Source organism: Dermacentor andersoni, chromosome 1, assembly GCF_023375885.2.
Source record: "Dermacentor andersoni chromosome 1, qqDerAnde1_hic_scaffold, whole genome shotgun sequence".
Taxonomy (NCBI): domain Eukaryota; kingdom Metazoa; phylum Arthropoda; class Arachnida; order Ixodida; family Ixodidae; genus Dermacentor; species Dermacentor andersoni.
Genome location: NC_092814.1, coordinates 351,235,355 through 351,252,565, shown reverse-complemented (window position 1 = coordinate 351,252,565; position 17,211 = coordinate 351,235,355).

Genomic DNA, 17,211 nt, shown 5'->3' with positions numbered 1-17,211 from the left:
GATGATTAATGATTAGCAAAGCAATGATTGATTAGTGATTGGATTAAGATGAATTCGGGTGTATTAAGGAGGATTAAGGCGGATTAAAGTCGATAGAGGTGCATTAAGGTGATGAAGGTGGATTAAGGTCATAAGGGAGGTTGGATAAAGGTGGATGAAGGTGCGTTGAGGTGCATTAAGGACGATTATAGTGGATTAGGGTGGATTAAAGTACACGAAGAAGGATAAGGGTGGATTAAGGTGCATTAAATAGGATTATGGTGGGCTAGGGTGAATTAAAGTGAATGAAGGAGGATTAGGGGGATTAATAAGGATTAGGGTGGACTAAGGTAGATGAATGTGGATTCGGGTGGATTAAGGTGAATTAAGAACGATTATAGTGGATTAGGGTGGATTAAAGTGAATGAGGAAGCATTACGGTTGATTAAGGAGGATTAAAGTGCCTTAAGGAGGGTTAGAGTAGATTAAGGTCGATGAAGGTGGATTAGGGTGCATTAAGGAGGGCCTTTGTGGATTATGGTGGATTAAACGGAATGAAGGAGGATTAAGGTCGATGAATGTGGATTAATGTTCATTAGGAGGATTATGGTAGACTAATCGGTCTTAATAATCAATGAACCTTAATTCCCCTTAGTCTCCCCTAATCCACCTTAATGCTCATTCATCCACCTTAATTCTCCCACTCCACCTTAATACAATCTAATCAACCTACATCGCCCCCAATGCACCTTATCCTGCCCTATACGGTCTTAATCCTCCTTTATCAACCCGAATCTATAATAATCTGCCTTAATCCACCTTTCCCCACCTTAGTCCTTATTCATGCACCTTAATCCAACTTAATCCTGCCTAATAGTCCAAATCTACCTTAATACACCCTAATCCACCTTAATCCACCCTAATCGGCCTTAATTCTCCTTTACCAACCCTAATTCACCTTAATCCACATTAATCGACCTTAATCTCTCTTTGTCCACCTTAATCCCCCTAATCCTTGTTCATGCACCCTAATCGGTCTTAATACCCTTTCATCAAGCCATCACCTTAATCCACCTTAATTTCCCTCCAGCCACCTTAATCTTTATTCATGTATATTATCCTCCTTAATGCACTATAATCCACCTTAATCTTCCTTAATACACTCTAATCAACCTTAATCATCCCTAATCCACCTTAGGTCAATCACTAATGATTCATTAATTAACTTAGGTAATCATTCTCTTATACAGGGGTGGACATGCTTTGGGTCACCTCTGGCCTCCTTGGGTCACGTGATACTTCCAGTTTACAACGCGACCTTGAAACAGAGATCTAAAGGCTTTTGCCTTAATACTTGGGGAAAAAAACTCAATGTTGACTGGCTTACGCTTATCACCCGCAATACCACGGGTATACTTGCCACTGATTTTTTCAGGGCGCAAAGCAGAATCTATAATGCTGCACTTCCGATTGAATAACAACAGTTAGCGACGTGCGAGGTGATGGAGCCGCTCCAGAATATTAAGCATACTGAGGACAACCGCAACAAAAACGCTGGTTAGCAGGCCGGAAGAATGAAAAAAAAAATGCAGCATTACGGGATGCTTTGCTACGAGCTATAAGAAAGATGCCTCAGCTCGCAAACAACGCTGTTCTTTGTCGGAACAAAGTTCTCTCGGCCAATGTCATGCAGCCACTGCTTCCTGCGCAAGCCGTCACGCTTTCCTCGTGGTATCACAAAAACGGCACAACCATCTTCAGGCTTCTTGCTGCTGTTATATGCGCAACAGGCCGGCATAGCGCTAGCACATAGAGCAGGAAACACAGCGTACAACGTTCGCTGCGCCGAGCTAAAGGGCCGAGCCAGCCGTGCTGAGGAGGAAAATGGCGCGAACGAAAAAGAAAAACACAAGCAAAACTCAAGATCCGCGCGTTTCCAAGGGCAACGGCAGGGAGACCAATCGTCGTGCAGAAAAACGGGGGCAAAACGGGGGAACGCGCAAGGGGCGAGGAGGAGGCGAGGAGGTCGCGCGGCGGCGGCAGAGTTCAAAGAGTGTCGCTACTTTCAAATCATCAAGGGACTTTAGACGGAACGCGCAGCGCCCGCCATCTATCGGGTCTGTGCTGCACCAAAACGCGGGCACACTGGCCTCCAGCAATGTAGCCACAGTTGCTGATTAATCAGTACATTTCCCGATTAAATTTTAAGTGATTCATTGATAATGCTTAAAGCTGTACCACTCTTTGGCCTGTCATGAATTAAATGTGGGAAACCTATTACATTTTTTTTTATGTTTTCGCTTGGTGATATTGGTCATTCCTATAGATTCCCGAGCGCGCAAAGTAAACAAGGCGCGCACAGAATGACATGCAACCGTACTATGTAGAATCGTAAGCATCGTACTGTGTCAAATGGATTAGTTATTGCCAAGAATGGAAGTCAAGGATATCGAGGTCGCACCTGAGTTAATCAAAGGAGAAGACGTCTGTTACGCGGTAGAAACCTTTCGCCATTATGCTTTCCCCAGCTTGTCGTAGGAACATTCACTTTTTGTAACTTGCTATATACTTCACGTTGAAAGCCACAAAAAAAAAAAAAAAATGGAGGGGGGGCGGTGCTCTTATCAACCGTCCAAAGGGCATCTCTCCTGGAATTAAATATACATTTGCTCTTTACCGAACGCCCCGAATTCAGCAATGAGAATGCATCTTTATATCCGATACCACACTTCGTTTACCGAGTGTCAATTCTTTAAAACGCTCCGTTGAACTCGACCTCGCCAGACCAGTCAAGATGTTTCCCTTCTCTGGGCGAAGCTTGCCGGACGCGGACCAGACCATCGCCTCCTTGAGAACCCACCCAGGAAGAAACTATTGGATAACCAATCACGCACGCCTCTAATGCTTAAAGCAATACGGTATTATGTTTTTTTTTTACATTTTACTTTCTTTGGAAATAAAGAGGTTACAAATCAAGCCAAATCGGTTTACTAATTTGAGTAACATGGCAAACTGTAGCATTCCACTGTGGGGGCATAATAGAACACACGCAAGTAGCTGAGATGACACGTCCGCGACAATATGGGCGTCATTGTGAGGCATTCCTTGAGTTCGCACGCCGATACATGCACTCCCTTTCAACGTCATTGCTCTTGTCAGCGTGTGGGTTACAACAGTAAATTAACATACGAGTAACAGCGCCTTTCGTCATTAAAGCGAAGCGCCAGGTTACTTCAAATTCACGCTCGATAAGAAAGCAGTATCAACGCGTAACAGCTCTTGAAATTTCGAAGCGGCAGAGGCGGGCGGGCCAGTGCCGGCAGGTGACGCACGCCACACAAGCGGTACTGGCAGCACCACGAAATTTCAGCATAATAATACCTATTAGCACATATATATCTGAAGCCTCCGAGGTCCTTATGACGTAATACGCGCCGTGTCGGTCAGAAAGCGGAGAAATTCTAACTTAAATAAACTCAGATCACATATACTACGCACTACGCGCGTACCATGTCGTTACGCTCTTGTTACTGCTGACATTTCTTTTTTTATATATATATATCAGAATACAAAGTTTGCATATGCCCAGAACTAGCCTCTGAGTAGGAATTCGAGCAGCCAATGCACACCTGTCAGTTTTGTTTGTGGGAGTAAACAGTGAATAGATTCGATTATAAAAGAAGTATGCGCAGACCAGTAATCATTTACAGAGCTATAACGAAGCAGTCAACCTAAGCTGCCTAACACATAAGAAAGCACATTCACCTACTGATTTCTGGAGATTTTTTTCGGCAAAATGTTTACTACTGTTTTATCAGCCGCTGTTGAAGCATTGGTTGTCTTGAAAACTTTGCCGCGTAAGGGTGATGACACGATGAGATCTATAACTGATTGGGCGGGAGAGAGAAGGGTGCTTCAATGAAGAAAACCAACATGTAGATACACAAACTAATTATAGCAACTTATCAGTAACTAAGGATATATATATATATATATATATATATATATATATGGTGCATCGGCTTCACAACGTCACTCCGAGGGCAATCGTCGGATTTTCCTGATGCGGTGACGGGCAGGTGTGTTCATGGTCCAGGACGGGCGATCCTGCTACCACGAATGGTGTATGGCCTCTACTGAGCAGTACCTCCCCCACCCCCCTACACACACACTTTCACGCGCTTGTCACAAATTGCAAAGAAAGACACAAAACCATGCCGGCAAAACAGCCAGCTAGAAGACAAGACGGCGCGAATCCTCAAGAACGCGCGTGCCTGTCTAATCTTGTTTCTGAGCGCCGACTACTTGTGATACTTACTGTGGCTATATGTACTTGTTACACTTGTGGCAGTAAGCTCTAGATGAGGTCGGATTTAATCGGGGTAAATGTTCATTAATTATCAGAAAGAGCTCGAAAACCTTCAGCAGCCACAGATCACATGACTTGCTTAACTTCTGCAACCTCGCTGTTTATTTCCGACTGCCTGTTGCACATCGGCACGGCGCTGAGAATGGCGAGGCTTTTTACCGCGCTTCTTATTTACCTTCCATAAAGAAGGCGAGGGAGAAGGGTTGAGTCACGGACAGAAAGTGATCACCATCAGCGCCGACTGCTACAAATGACAAAAGCCTGCAAAGATATGTCACACGGTCGCGGTTGCCTATAGGGCCTTGGGCGTTGCACTGCTAAGCACAAGGTTGCGGGATCAAATCTGGGCGGCCGCATTTCGATGGGGGCGAAATGCAGAAACGCCGCTGGTGTTTTCAGTGACGCCGGTCACCTGATGATCGCCCTCGAATTTTGTTGCACGAATACCAGGCTCGTTCACACTCTGTGCGCTACCGTTATCTCACTGTTCCGATGGATTGGGAAACTCGGCCTCCGGCTGCCGGCAGCCGCCGCCTGAGACGGTGACGCTGGCAGCCATCAGCCTGCAACGGTGGTCGACAAGGCCACCGCTGCGGAGTCTTCTTCTCGGCGTTAACCGGCATTTGCCCCCCGATTTGGCTCATCGCTCACACAACGAATCTGATGGTGTGCTGCAGTGACCAGTGTTGCTCAACCGCGCACGGTGGCGCGTGGCGGCACCTCGCAGTAAGCTCCCTGGATAAAACTAAATGCAGCGACGTCATTTTATCTTGCCGCCCGAGCTGGCGAGAGAAGGCAAGCGAGGGGGCCCGGGGAGTATCCACGCCTCGCTGTTGTTGGAGCGGAGTCACGTGGTTGCGCTCGCACGGTTTCCTCTGTGAGAAGCTCGCCAGCATCCGCGCCCTGCCGGCCGCACTTTTTAAGGCGTAAGTCTTTAGTGGCTCATGAGTGTCCGTGCACAGTCCGTGGTGGACGCAGGAAAGCGGTGATCAATCACAGCCGGTGACACTGCGCTTGCATCCCATGCTCGCAGCCACGGCGACGTCCGTTCGCAGAACAGTTCAGAGAACAGCAACAGAGGCAGTCATAGATAGGCTTTCGCTTATCGCAGTTTAGCTCAGCAAAGTGCCCATAAATTTTTGTGCCTGCCGTATTTTTTTTTTATGCCAGCGCCGTGACAGTTCCTCTTGATCGTGGTGCGCAGCCTGCGCAGCCCCGCGACCGCCGCGATGAATTCTCTTCATCGTGACGATCGGTATTTTTTTTAGCTCAAGTTGTATTTCCTTAACTGTTGCATAACGTTACGCCCTGCTTTGCGTTCGCTTTTCTTCTTGTTCCGCATGGGTACTGTTTGCGAGATCCTTGCTTGTTAGATGTTCTGTGTTTTGGCTATTCTGTTCTCTGTTGCGTTAACAACTGCTTAAGGTTGTGATCTTCCTTGCTTTGCAAGTACTTTGTGCCTCCACTCACTCAATATTCCAACCCTGAAGCCTGTGAGGTATGTAGATAAATGAACAAAAAAGAGCAAACCGAGAGGGCGAGCGGCGAGGAGATCCAAGAGAAGGAAAGGCAAGGTGAGGAGGAATGTCGCTACCTTTAGTTTTTTTCATGGGGCTTATCTCGCTGAGTGATCCTGCGCGAATGACTACGAAGAACGGTTTTTCACGCTAGCGCACCTTTTAGAGCACGTGCTATGCGACGCTGTCTAAGCGAATCAATCGCTAAAATGATAGCGCTGAGAACACTAAGTAAACTACAAGGAATTATATCCTTTCATTGATGTAAACGTTCTAAGCCGAGCCCTCCCCATTCCGGTGCGCGGCTTTTCGCGTTCTTCGGTGATTTTCTTACCGAGTAGCCCTAGCTGGGGACCGCATGCAGGAGTGCGTACGACTGCACCTTTTATGCTTTAGGTCGAGGGAACTCATCTGTAGATTCGTGGGAGAAGTGTGTGCAAGAGGGAAACGAGAGGTGAGGCAGCCAATGAGTACCGGGAAAGACTAGCACGGTAATAGGTAAGCGCAAGCAGTCGTTCAAAATGAAATTGTGCGAAAACTTTTAATCAGATTCTGGGGTTTTCCGTGCCAAAACCGCGATCTGATTATGCGGCACGCCGGGGCACTCCGAATGCATTTGTACCCCATGACGTGCAGCCAATGCACGGTACACGAGTGCTTTTGTGTTTCGCTACCATCGAAATGTGGCCACCATGGCGGGGAGTCGAAACCGGGACCTCGTGCTTAGCAGCGCAACGCCATAGCCATTGAGGCACCACGGCGGGTAATTGTGTAGAAACCATCGAAAATTATTGACAAAGTCACCCGAAGCTTGTGCGGTTTCGTTCAAGCCATACTGCGTAAGCTGTTCTCGTGGTACATTTTTTTTTATTTGAAGTTAAACGTCTCTAAAATTGATCAGAGTGGGTTGCTTGCAAAGACCGCATATAATGAAAACATGTACTATTATCGCTTATACCTTCGCGATCGTGCTACCCACGCGCCTTACTTGAATAGTATCGTTGGGTAGCCATTACTCGATCGTGCACAGGTCGCGTGCAGAGCTGGCGCCGTTGTCGCGCCCCGAATGATGCAATCATAGCTAAATTCATCCTCACGCTCGGCGTTGTTACGACTACAGTAGACAATATGCTGTTTGTCACACGCAAGAGTGGAATGCGAGAACCACACTCGAAAGATAGTCCGAGTACAGTTCGCACGCGATGCTGGGCGCTGCTAATTTACCAGTAACGAGCTTCCCTTGTCAGAGAAGAAGCGCGACGAAAGGAAGAAAGAGTTGCCGCTCCAGGGGAGGCAGAGACTACGCGAAGGGCTCATGGACATTTTCCGGAAGAAAGCCGCCACGAACTGGTGCCTGCCTTATACATGGGTTGCACGTGACGTCAGTTCCGGCTTGCAAATCGCGCGTGCGCCATGTTACGTTTCGCCTACAACGCGCGGTATAGCCGGCGCGGATGCAACGGACGCCGGAGCTTCGTTCAAAGCGGCGGACATTTTGGCCCGTTCGGAGCTCCCGCAGTCTCCCCGCCAAGCGCGTCCAGGCGTGTTTCAGTGCCACGTGTCTTCGTGTGTGCGTGTGTGTGTGTGTGCCCACGCTTGTCAAAGCGCGGCAGCCGGGGAGAGGAGCTCCCCAAGTGTGAAGCGAGGAGGTCTGACAGGCGCCAGCTTGGCGATGCGTCACTACACTCGTCTCAACGTGTCTCTCAGTCTGTCCGTACCCGCCGTCACGTGGTCTCGTCACGAGGCCTTCCTTCTTGCCCTCAACTGCGAAAGTATAAGAGCAGCTGCCCCCGGACGCCAAGAGAGAGGCTCCGATTTCTTCTGTTGAGTAACGTGCACTCCCGTCTCTCCACTTCGGTCGACCTGACCGGCCGCTCTTTTGCGATGTTAGAATAAAGAAGTTGTTCTGTTACCAGTCGACTCATGGTTTGCCGGGACCTTCGGATGCTTCCAGTGCCCCAGGCCGCCAGGCCAACGCTACCCTTGGGGCTTGCGACCCAGATTCTAACAGCTGGTTGCCAGCGGTGAGATCGCGACAACGGAGGCCAGCAGCGAAGAGATGCGGTTGACTGTATGCTGAGCAGCACAACGACCATCCGGGAGCAGTGCAACGAGCCCTGTGTGATGACTGGTTGCCTGCAGCGGAACGACTGCGCTGAATTCTTGGCTGCGAGGTTTGGTGAGTGCGGGACTTTCTTCTTCTGAGTTTTGCCAGGCTTTTGTTAGTGTCAGAAACAGAGCTGGTAATTGTGGTTGTCGTTGCTGCCGGGTTAGTTTGCGGCAAGACAATAGTAGGCAGTAGAGAAAGCAGCATTCAGAGCAGCCATGGATTTGAAGTCGTTGCGCAAACCGAAATTGCTGGAGCTTGCAAGAGAGTTGGGTCTGGATGTCTCAGACAAACTCAGAAAACCAGAACTGCTAAGGGCTATTCTTGAGTTAGAGGCTGAGGATGACGAGCTGTCGCAATGCCTTGAGACCATTGAGGAGAGGGAGACGGCAAAAAGACAGGAGCGCGAACTTCAAGAGCAAAAAGAGAAACAGGAGCGCGAACTTAAAGAACAGAAAGAGAAAGATGAGCGCGAACGAAAAGAACAAAAAGAGAAAGAAAAGGAAGAGCGCGACCGTCAACACGCTTTGGAAATGAAGCGTCTCGAGGTAGAGATAGAACGCGCTCGTAATGGAAGTCAGGCACACGGTGCAGGAGAACGAGTATTGTTCAAAATGACTGACCTGATGCGGCCGTTTAAGCTTGGAGAGGACATTGGTTTGTTCCTGGTTAACTTTGAGCGAACGTGCGAGAAGCAGGGGTTCTCTCGGGAAACGTGGCCACAGCGCTTGCTCACTTTGTTACCCGGCGAGGCGGCCGACGTAGTCGCTCGCTTGAATAGAGAGGAGGCAGAGGATTTCGACAAAGTGAAATCGAGTCTGCTAAAAAAGTACAGGCTGTCAGCGGAGGCGTTCCGTCGGAAGTTTCGGGAAAATGAGAAAGGCAAAAGTGAGTCATATACAGAGTTTGCCTACAGGCTAATGTCAAACATGCAGGAGTGGCTCAAAGAAGAGAAAGCGTTTGGTGACCACGAGAAAGTTCTGCAGTGTTTCGGGCTAGAACAGTTTTATAGTCGGTTACCTGAGAACGTGCGGTACTGGGTCTTGGATAGGCCAGACGTTAGTACGGTGGCTAGAGCCGCCGAGCTAGCCGAGGAGTTTGTGACGCGTCGGGCTCGCGGAGCTAAGGACGGTCAAAAGGGTGAATTTGGCTCCAAGTTTGAGAGGCCGAAGTTCACGCCCATGAGAGCAAAGGGGGACACACGTAGTGCGGATGCGAGTGAAAGCAGTCCGACCGAACGTAAGGAGACGGCGGCAACCGAAGCCGAACGCAGAAAGCGGTTCGAGACGAGGCAAGCGCGCGTTTGTTATACGTGCCAGAAGCCGGGTCACTTTTCGGCGCAGTGTCCAGAAACAAAAATAAAAGTCGTGTTTTTGTCCTTATGCAGCACTGACGAGAACATGAAGCTTCTCGAGCCTTACATGCGAGACCTCCTCGTGAACGGGAAAGAGTGCCGAGTGCTTCGCGATTCCGCAGCTACGATGGATGTAGTTCACCCCTCCTACGTAGAAGCCGATATGTTCACGGGCGAGTGCGCATGGATCAAGCAAGCCGTGGAAGCTCACAGCGTGTGTCTGCCCGTAGCAAAAGTGCTGATTGAAGGACCTTTCGGAGCGCTTGAGACGGAGGCGGCAGTGTCATCTATGCTGCCCCCCCAGTACCCGTACCTATTTTCGAACAGGTCCGATCACCTCCTGCGCGAGAAGGGGCTTTTGTTTGGTGAGGCTAGCGTTCAGGCCTTAACCAGATCGAAGGTTCGGGAGCTCGCTGCAAAGGCAGTAGTTGCGGGGCCGACGTTGTCGAACAATGAGAAAGGATCGGAGGCGCAGCAAGCTGATATTCAGAGCACGCCCGAACTGAATAAAATTGAGCCTGTAGCGTTAAAGGCACCAGATACTGGAGAGGAAATGCCCGACACGGGAAAGTTAGAAGAGCTATCTGCAGATTTGCTCATCGCGCCTACGTCAGACGGACTTAATAGGTTGCTAAAAGTCAGCCGGGCGGCTTTGATAGCCGAGCAAAAGAAGGATGGCAGCCTAGAAAACATACGCTGCATTGTCAAGGAAGGTGTCGCCAAGAAAAATGCTCGCTTTGTGGAAAGAAGTGGGGTCCTGTACCGAAAGTATCTAGACCGCAGAGGAGTGGAGTTCGATCAGCTGATCGTGCCTCAGTGCTACCGTCAGGATCTGTTGCGCTTGTCGCATGGGGGTTCGTGGTCCGGACACCTAGGAGTTAAGAAAACTAAGGACCGTCTCTTGCAAGAGTACTATTGGCCAGGGTGTTTTCGGGACGCAGACCACTTTGTGAAGACATGCGACACCTGTCAGCGGGTGGGCAAACCAGGGGACAAATCGAGGGCGCCGTTGAAGTTGGTACCTATCATTACGGAGCCTTTCAGACGGCTCGTTATTGATACAGTGGGACCTCTGCCGGTAACAGCCACGGGGTACAGACACATTTTGACTGTGATCTGCCCAGCGACAAAGTTCCCTGAAGCAGTGCCGCTTAAAGAACTAAGCTCAGTTGAGATAGTCAATGCACTACTGTCCATATTTGCGCGAGTTGGTTTTCCTGCGGAAATCCAATCAGATCAGGGCACAGTGTTTACTAGCGCTTTGACGACAGCCTTTCTCGAAAGGTGCGGGGTAAAGCTGTTACACAGCTCAGTGCACCACCCCCAGTCGAATTCCGTTGAGAAGCTCCACTCCGTCATGAAGCGCGTGTTGAGAGCATTGTGTTTTGAACATCAAACTGACTGGGAGCTGTGTCTGCCTGGGGTGATGTTTGCATTACGGACCGCGCCGCATGCGGCTACGGGGTTTTCGCCAGCTGAGCTGGTGTACGGTCGCTCGCTGCGATCACCGCTTCGCATGCTTCGAGAATCGTGGGAAGGCAGGGGCGACGACCCAGTTGTGGTGGAGTACGTGCTTAGGCTCCTCGAACGCTTAAGAAGGGCACAGGAGTTGTCAGGTGAAGCAATGGCAAAGGCCCAGCAGAGGGCCAAGGTTTATTATGATCGGACAGCCAGGGCCCGTCGTTTTGAGGTGGGCGATGAGGTCATGATATTGCGCACGTCGCTAAAGAACAAACTCGACGTGCAGTGGGAGGGCCCAGCACGGATTGTTCACAAACTGTCGGACGTTAACTACGTGGTGAGTCTGCCAGGAAAGCGGAAAGCACAGCAAGTTTACCACTGTAATCTGCTCAAACCCTATAAACAACGGGAAGCAGTGGTGTGCATGATGGTAAACGTTCCCGAAGAGCTTCCGGTCGATCTTCCGGGACTAGGCTCAGTGACGAATAGGAAAGACACCGATCAAGTCATTAGTGACTTAATCAGTAAAGCATCGCTGTCGCCTGAGCAGAAAACCGAACTACACCAGCTCTTACAAGAGTTTCAAGGTCTTTTCTCTGAGAGGCCTGGTAGGACTTCTGTCCTTACTCATGACATAGAACTTACCTCCCCAGAGCCAGTACGATCCAAGGCGTACCGGGTGTCACCCCGCCAGAGTGATATTATGGAGGCTGAGGTAAAGAAAATGCTACAGCTCGGTGTTATTGAGGTGGGTGAGAGTGATTATACCTCCCCTTTGATTTTAGTTGAGGTACCGGGCAAGGAACCTCGTCCTTGCGTCGACTACCGCAGGCTTAATTCCATCACTAAGGATCAAATTTATCCGATCCCTAACATCGAGGAGCGCCTTGAGAGAGTGAGTAGCGCTCAGTTTATTTCCACCCTAGATCTTGTCAGGGGTTATTGGCAGGTTCCACTTACAGAAGAGGCTAGTAGGTATGCGGCGTTCATTTCACCAATGGGAACATTCCGTCCTAAAGTGTTGAGTTTTGGTTTGAAGAACGCGCCATACTGCTTTTCAAGCCTCATGGATAAAGTGTTGCGGGGACAGCAAGAATTCGCTTTACCGTATCTAGACGACGTAGCGATATTCTCCGCATCCTGGCCTGAGCATATGGCCCACTTGCGGGCAGTGCTAACCCGCCTGCGCGATGCGGGCTTGACAGTCAAGGCTCCCAAGTGCCAGTTAGCACAGGCCGAGGTTGTCTACCTCGGTCACGTGATTGGTCGGGGTCGTCGCCGCCCTTCTGAAATAAAGGTGGCCGCTGTGCGAGACTTCCCGCAACCGCGCACGAAGACCGATATTCGGTCGTTCTTAGGTGTCGCCGGCTACTATCAGAGGTACATCCCCAGGTACTCTGATATCGCGGCTCCCTTGACGGATGCTCTAAGAAAGACAGAGCCGCAAACAGTCGTCTGGGATGAGACGAAGGAAAGAGCTTTTAGCGCCCTAAAGAGCGCCCTAACAAGCCAGCCTGTGCTACGATCGCCCGACTACACAAAAGGGTTCGTTGTTCAGTGTGATGCTAGTGAGCGAGGCATGGGCGTTGTACTGTGCCAACGGGAAAATGGAGAAGTAGAACACCCCGTCCTGTATGCTAGTCGTAAGCTGACCAGTCGTGAGCAGGCGTACAGCGCCACCGAGAAAGAGTGTGCGTGTATCGTGTGGGCCGTTCAGAAATTGTCATGCTACCTAGCCGGCTCGAGGTTTATCATTGAGACGGATCACTGCCCTCTCCAATGGCTGCAGACCATCTCTCCCAAAAATGGCCGCCTCCTGCGCTGGAGCCTCGCTTTGCAACAATATTCCTTTGAGGTGCGTTACAAAAAGGGGAGTCTCAACGGTAACGCCGATGGCTTAAGTCGAAGCCCCTAACGTGGGAATCAGCCTCAAAATTGCTTGTTACTGATGTTTTTCTTCCTGAGGCAGGATTTTTAACATATTGCTTTTGTGTAGTGTTTCAAAGTGATGATGTGCTTTCTCGTGCAATTTTCCAATTTGTGGACGTTGTTCTGAGTGCTGCTAAACTACTGTAAGGAACTAGGCAGTAGTATAAAAGGGGGAAAGAGCCTGGCAGGGCTTAGTGAGGGTTGTGCCGTGCTTGCTGACTGAGCGGTTGAGTTTCGGCGTAGTTCTAACGCTTGCCGTGAACGAGAACAAAAATGTCAACTCTCCCGAAGTCACTTTGCAGTGTCCTGGGTGAACCTGAACGAGAGAACGAGGCCTTCTCTGTGCGCTGCGCTCAAGAAACACCGAAGGACGCCCGACTTCGGTTATGAGCATCATCGAGCGACATCCCTCCGGACAGCGGATGCAGTCCCCTGACCATCGGGATCTCCTTCCCCCGGCGGGGCGGTCTGTTACGTTTCGCCTACAACGCGCGGTATAGCCGGCGCGGATGCAACGGACGCCGGAGCTTCGTTCAAAGCGGCGGACATTTTGGCCCGTTCGGAGCTCCCGCAGTCTCCCCGCCAAGCGCGTCCAGGCGTGTTTCAGTGCCACGTGTCTTCGTGTGTGCGTGTGTGTGTGTGTGCCCACGCTTGTCAAAGCGCGGCAGCCGGGGAGAGGAGCTCCCCAAGTGTGAAGCGAGGAGGTCTGACAGGCGCCAGCTTGGCGATGCGTCACTACACTCGTCTCAACGTGTCTCTCAGTCTGTCCGTACCCGCCGTCACGTGGTCTCGTCACGAGGCCTTCCTTCTTGCCCTCAACTGCGAAAGTATAAGAGCAGCTGCCCCCGGACGCCAAGAGAGAGGCTCCGATTTCTTCTGTTGAGTAACGTGCACTCCCGTCTCTCCACTTCGGTCGACCTGACCGGCCGCTCTTTTGCGATGTTAGAATAAACAAGTTGTTCTGTTACCAGTCGACTCATGCTTTGCCGGGACCTTCGGATGCTTCCAGTGCCCCAGGCCGCCAGGCCAACGCTACCCTTGGGGCTTGCGACCCAGATTCTAACAGCCATCTTTAAGAATGACCGCCTCTGGCTGCGCGCTTATACCGCCTAGCGCGCCGCGCCTGAGCTTGGTGTCGTTCGGTTTATCTTTGCGGCTTGACGAAAGAAAATTTGCACGCGCTTTGTCCATCATACTCTGAAGAGCTCGTAGGACCGACTCGGGCACGTTACAGAGCGAAGATAGAAATGTGTGACGGCATCGACCTTTATGAACTGTGCATCGGCAAGGACGCTACGCCGAAAGTCGACTTGCTGCCCAGCGTGAGGCACGCTGACATCGTCAATTACTTGGTGCTTTCAGAAAGTCACGTTACTTTGCAACAGATGAAGGCGTACAAATCCTGAGAAGGCCATAATTATTTTACGAGCGGATGGGTCAAGAGCGTCGCAGCAAAGCCGCTGGCATCAGAGCATGTCATCGTTTTGAGCGACGTTAGTAATGATCGATCAATAAGCTCCGCATTTTTTCTTATTTCTCCACATTTACGCTTTGTGTTCCTGTAGACAGTCTTTGATTCGTTTCTTTTTGTTGTTGTTGAGCGAAACCATTTTGTTGCTTATGCACGCGTACAGCGGGAACATGAGAACAAGTGAGCAAGTGGTTAGAAAATGGTGCATAAATTGTTAACATATGACCAGCAAAGCATCATTACTTTCACAACTGCTAGAAAAATTACTTTCACAACTGCTTGCTTTAGAGCGAGCTTTTCTGAACCTTGTAAAGCGCAAGTGAAACGATGTTGCTTCTGCCACATTTTGTGGATAAATTGGCGTCGGACCACACAACAAACTGTTGCTGGTGGTCAGCAAAGTGGTCGTTTGAAAAAGAGTATTTTCTGAGCTCATTTGATTCGATATTTCACATTTCGAAAACGGTATTGGCGGAAATAAGTTTATTTGACATTGCTGAAATCATTTCGTTTGACATTTCAGGTCAACCACTCTCAGCGCATGCGGGAAGTACCCCTTAAAGTGTGGATTCTTGCCAAAGCAGATGGAACTGTCGGAACAGCGCATTGCACGCGCACGGCAGGTGTAGGCGAAGCATGCTCGCATGTTGCTGCTACACTTTTTGCCGTAGAGACAGCTGTGAGGCTGAGGGACTCCGCTACTTGTACCGAAAAGAAAAATACATGACTGCCAGCGCATAGCTGGAATGTTGAATTCCGAAGGCTAAGGGAAATTGACTTTTCTTCGGCAAAAGCAAAGAAGAAAAAGATGGACATTATAAACAGTACTATTATTGGAGATGTAGCCCCTTCATCACATAGGCTGCGGCCAATCCCAGCTGCGACAGATGCAGAGCTAGAATAGTGCTTTTCAGCAATAGCAGATGCAGGAGTGACGCCAGCGTTGTTTACTCTGCATGAAAAATATAGCTCTTTTTTTCATCCACCACGAGCAAAAGAGCCTTTACTTCTCCGAACTCTAATGTGTGAAGAGGCCGCCTCTGAGGATCTCGCTGCTCTGGTGAGCCGAGCCGAAGAGTTTTTGAAAGAAATGGTGATAACAGAAGATATGGTGCAGCATGTCGAAGCCGTAACAAGAGAGCAGTCAAAATGTACAAAGTGGTTTGCATTTAGAGCTGGACGAGCAACAGCTTCAGTTATGAAAAGTGTGTGTAGGACAAACGTGGACCACCCGTCAATAAGCTTGTTGAGAAGAATCTGCTACCCAGAGTAAAACAAGTTTTCACCTGAAGCCACAGAATGGGGACTCAAGAATGAAAGTGCTGCCCTCTCCACGTACCAAGCAAATGCAGTTCAATGCCACAACAATGTGACACTGAGAAGGGCAGGTGTTTGTTTAAGTGCCAAATATCCCCACCTTGCAGCATCCCCAGATGCTATTGTCAGCTGTATATGCTGCGGTGAAGGCATTGTTGAAGTAAAATGCCCTTGTTCACTTGCAGTACAAGGACTAGAAGCAGCATTGAACAACAAAGATTTCTGTCTGGAGACTAGTCCAGAAGGACCTCGCTTAAAGAGGACGCATGAGTATTTCTACCAAGTCCAAACACAGCTGGCGATGTGTGCGGTGAAATACTGTGACTTTGTCGTTTGGACGCCAACCTCTGTACATATTGAAAGAATAATGAAAGATTGTGCATTCTTTCAACGAATTCTGGAATTGGCAACACGATTTTTCACACATGTTGTGCTACCTGAAATGTTTTCACAGTACTTCACCCGAAAAAATACACCAAAGGCTGGCATTAGTGCTCAAAGATCTGCGTAATGTTACTGTCGAGGCCCAGAAACAGGAAGAATGGTGGCATGTGATGGGGAACACTGCCCATACAAATGGTTCCACTACTCTTGCATTGGAATGAAGCGGGCACCAAAGCAGAAGCACTGGTATTGCGCAGATTGTGCTCAACTGAAGAAAGCTTAGTAGAGTCCCTGGAACACAAGCCCCAATCTTTCATTAACCTGTTACCATGAGTAGTTGTGTGTCAGCAATTGCAGAAGATACTTCAAATCAGACTTGTAGCTAATGAGGGATTTATTGCATGGCGACAAGCTCTCATCACATACATACAAATGGTATGGCAAAGATCGCATGTGGAAAAGGAAGAAACTCCTAAATAAGTTTGGCCACGTAACCAGTGACTGCTACAATGCTTTCCTCGAGTGGCGCTATGCATCCCGAGATGGTGTCTTGTGATCTTCTGTGCAATGTCTCTTGGAACACACACCGAAACAGAAGGTCATACTCATCCGTCACACATGTGGGGACCAATTAAACTATGCTATGCCCAAGTACAAGCTAGGCGAACGACAGAAGGATTGAAAGACAACTGTAACTCTCAATGTCCATGAACTTTCCCCTTTAAGTTGCAACGGTGGTTTCAATTGCATTTGTCTTTGATGTGATGTGATGCAGATTTCAGAGCTCACTAGGCAAGACTGCTTTGTCAGTGCGGTATGAAGAGAAAGTTAGCTTCATTCAGTATATCACACTGCCAGCAATAAAGAGTGGGTAGTTAGCGCCCATCTTGTGGTATGTTTCTTTTGTGTCCTTGTTCCTTAGTGCTGAATGAATGTTATTTATTTATTCATACTGTCAGCATTGCCAAGACAGGAGTTGCGATTACAGAGCAACATAAAATAGAAATACAAGGTGAAATGTTAGAGGCTCGTGTACTGTACGCTGTCAGTGCACGTTAAAGAACCCCAGGTGCTTGAAATTTCCAGAGCCTTCCACTATGGCGTCTCTCATAGCCTGAGTCGCTTTGGGACGTTAAACCTCCCAAAACAAACAAATAGTGTAAAATCAGACATTTGATAATTCAGGTCATAGAATTTAGGTTAAAAATGCATAAAAAATTTGAACAAAATTGGTTTTCTTGATAGCATTCACAAATAAAGCCATACTTTAACCAGAAGTAAGATCCAATACATCAACGTATCATCGCATCAGTAGGAATACAA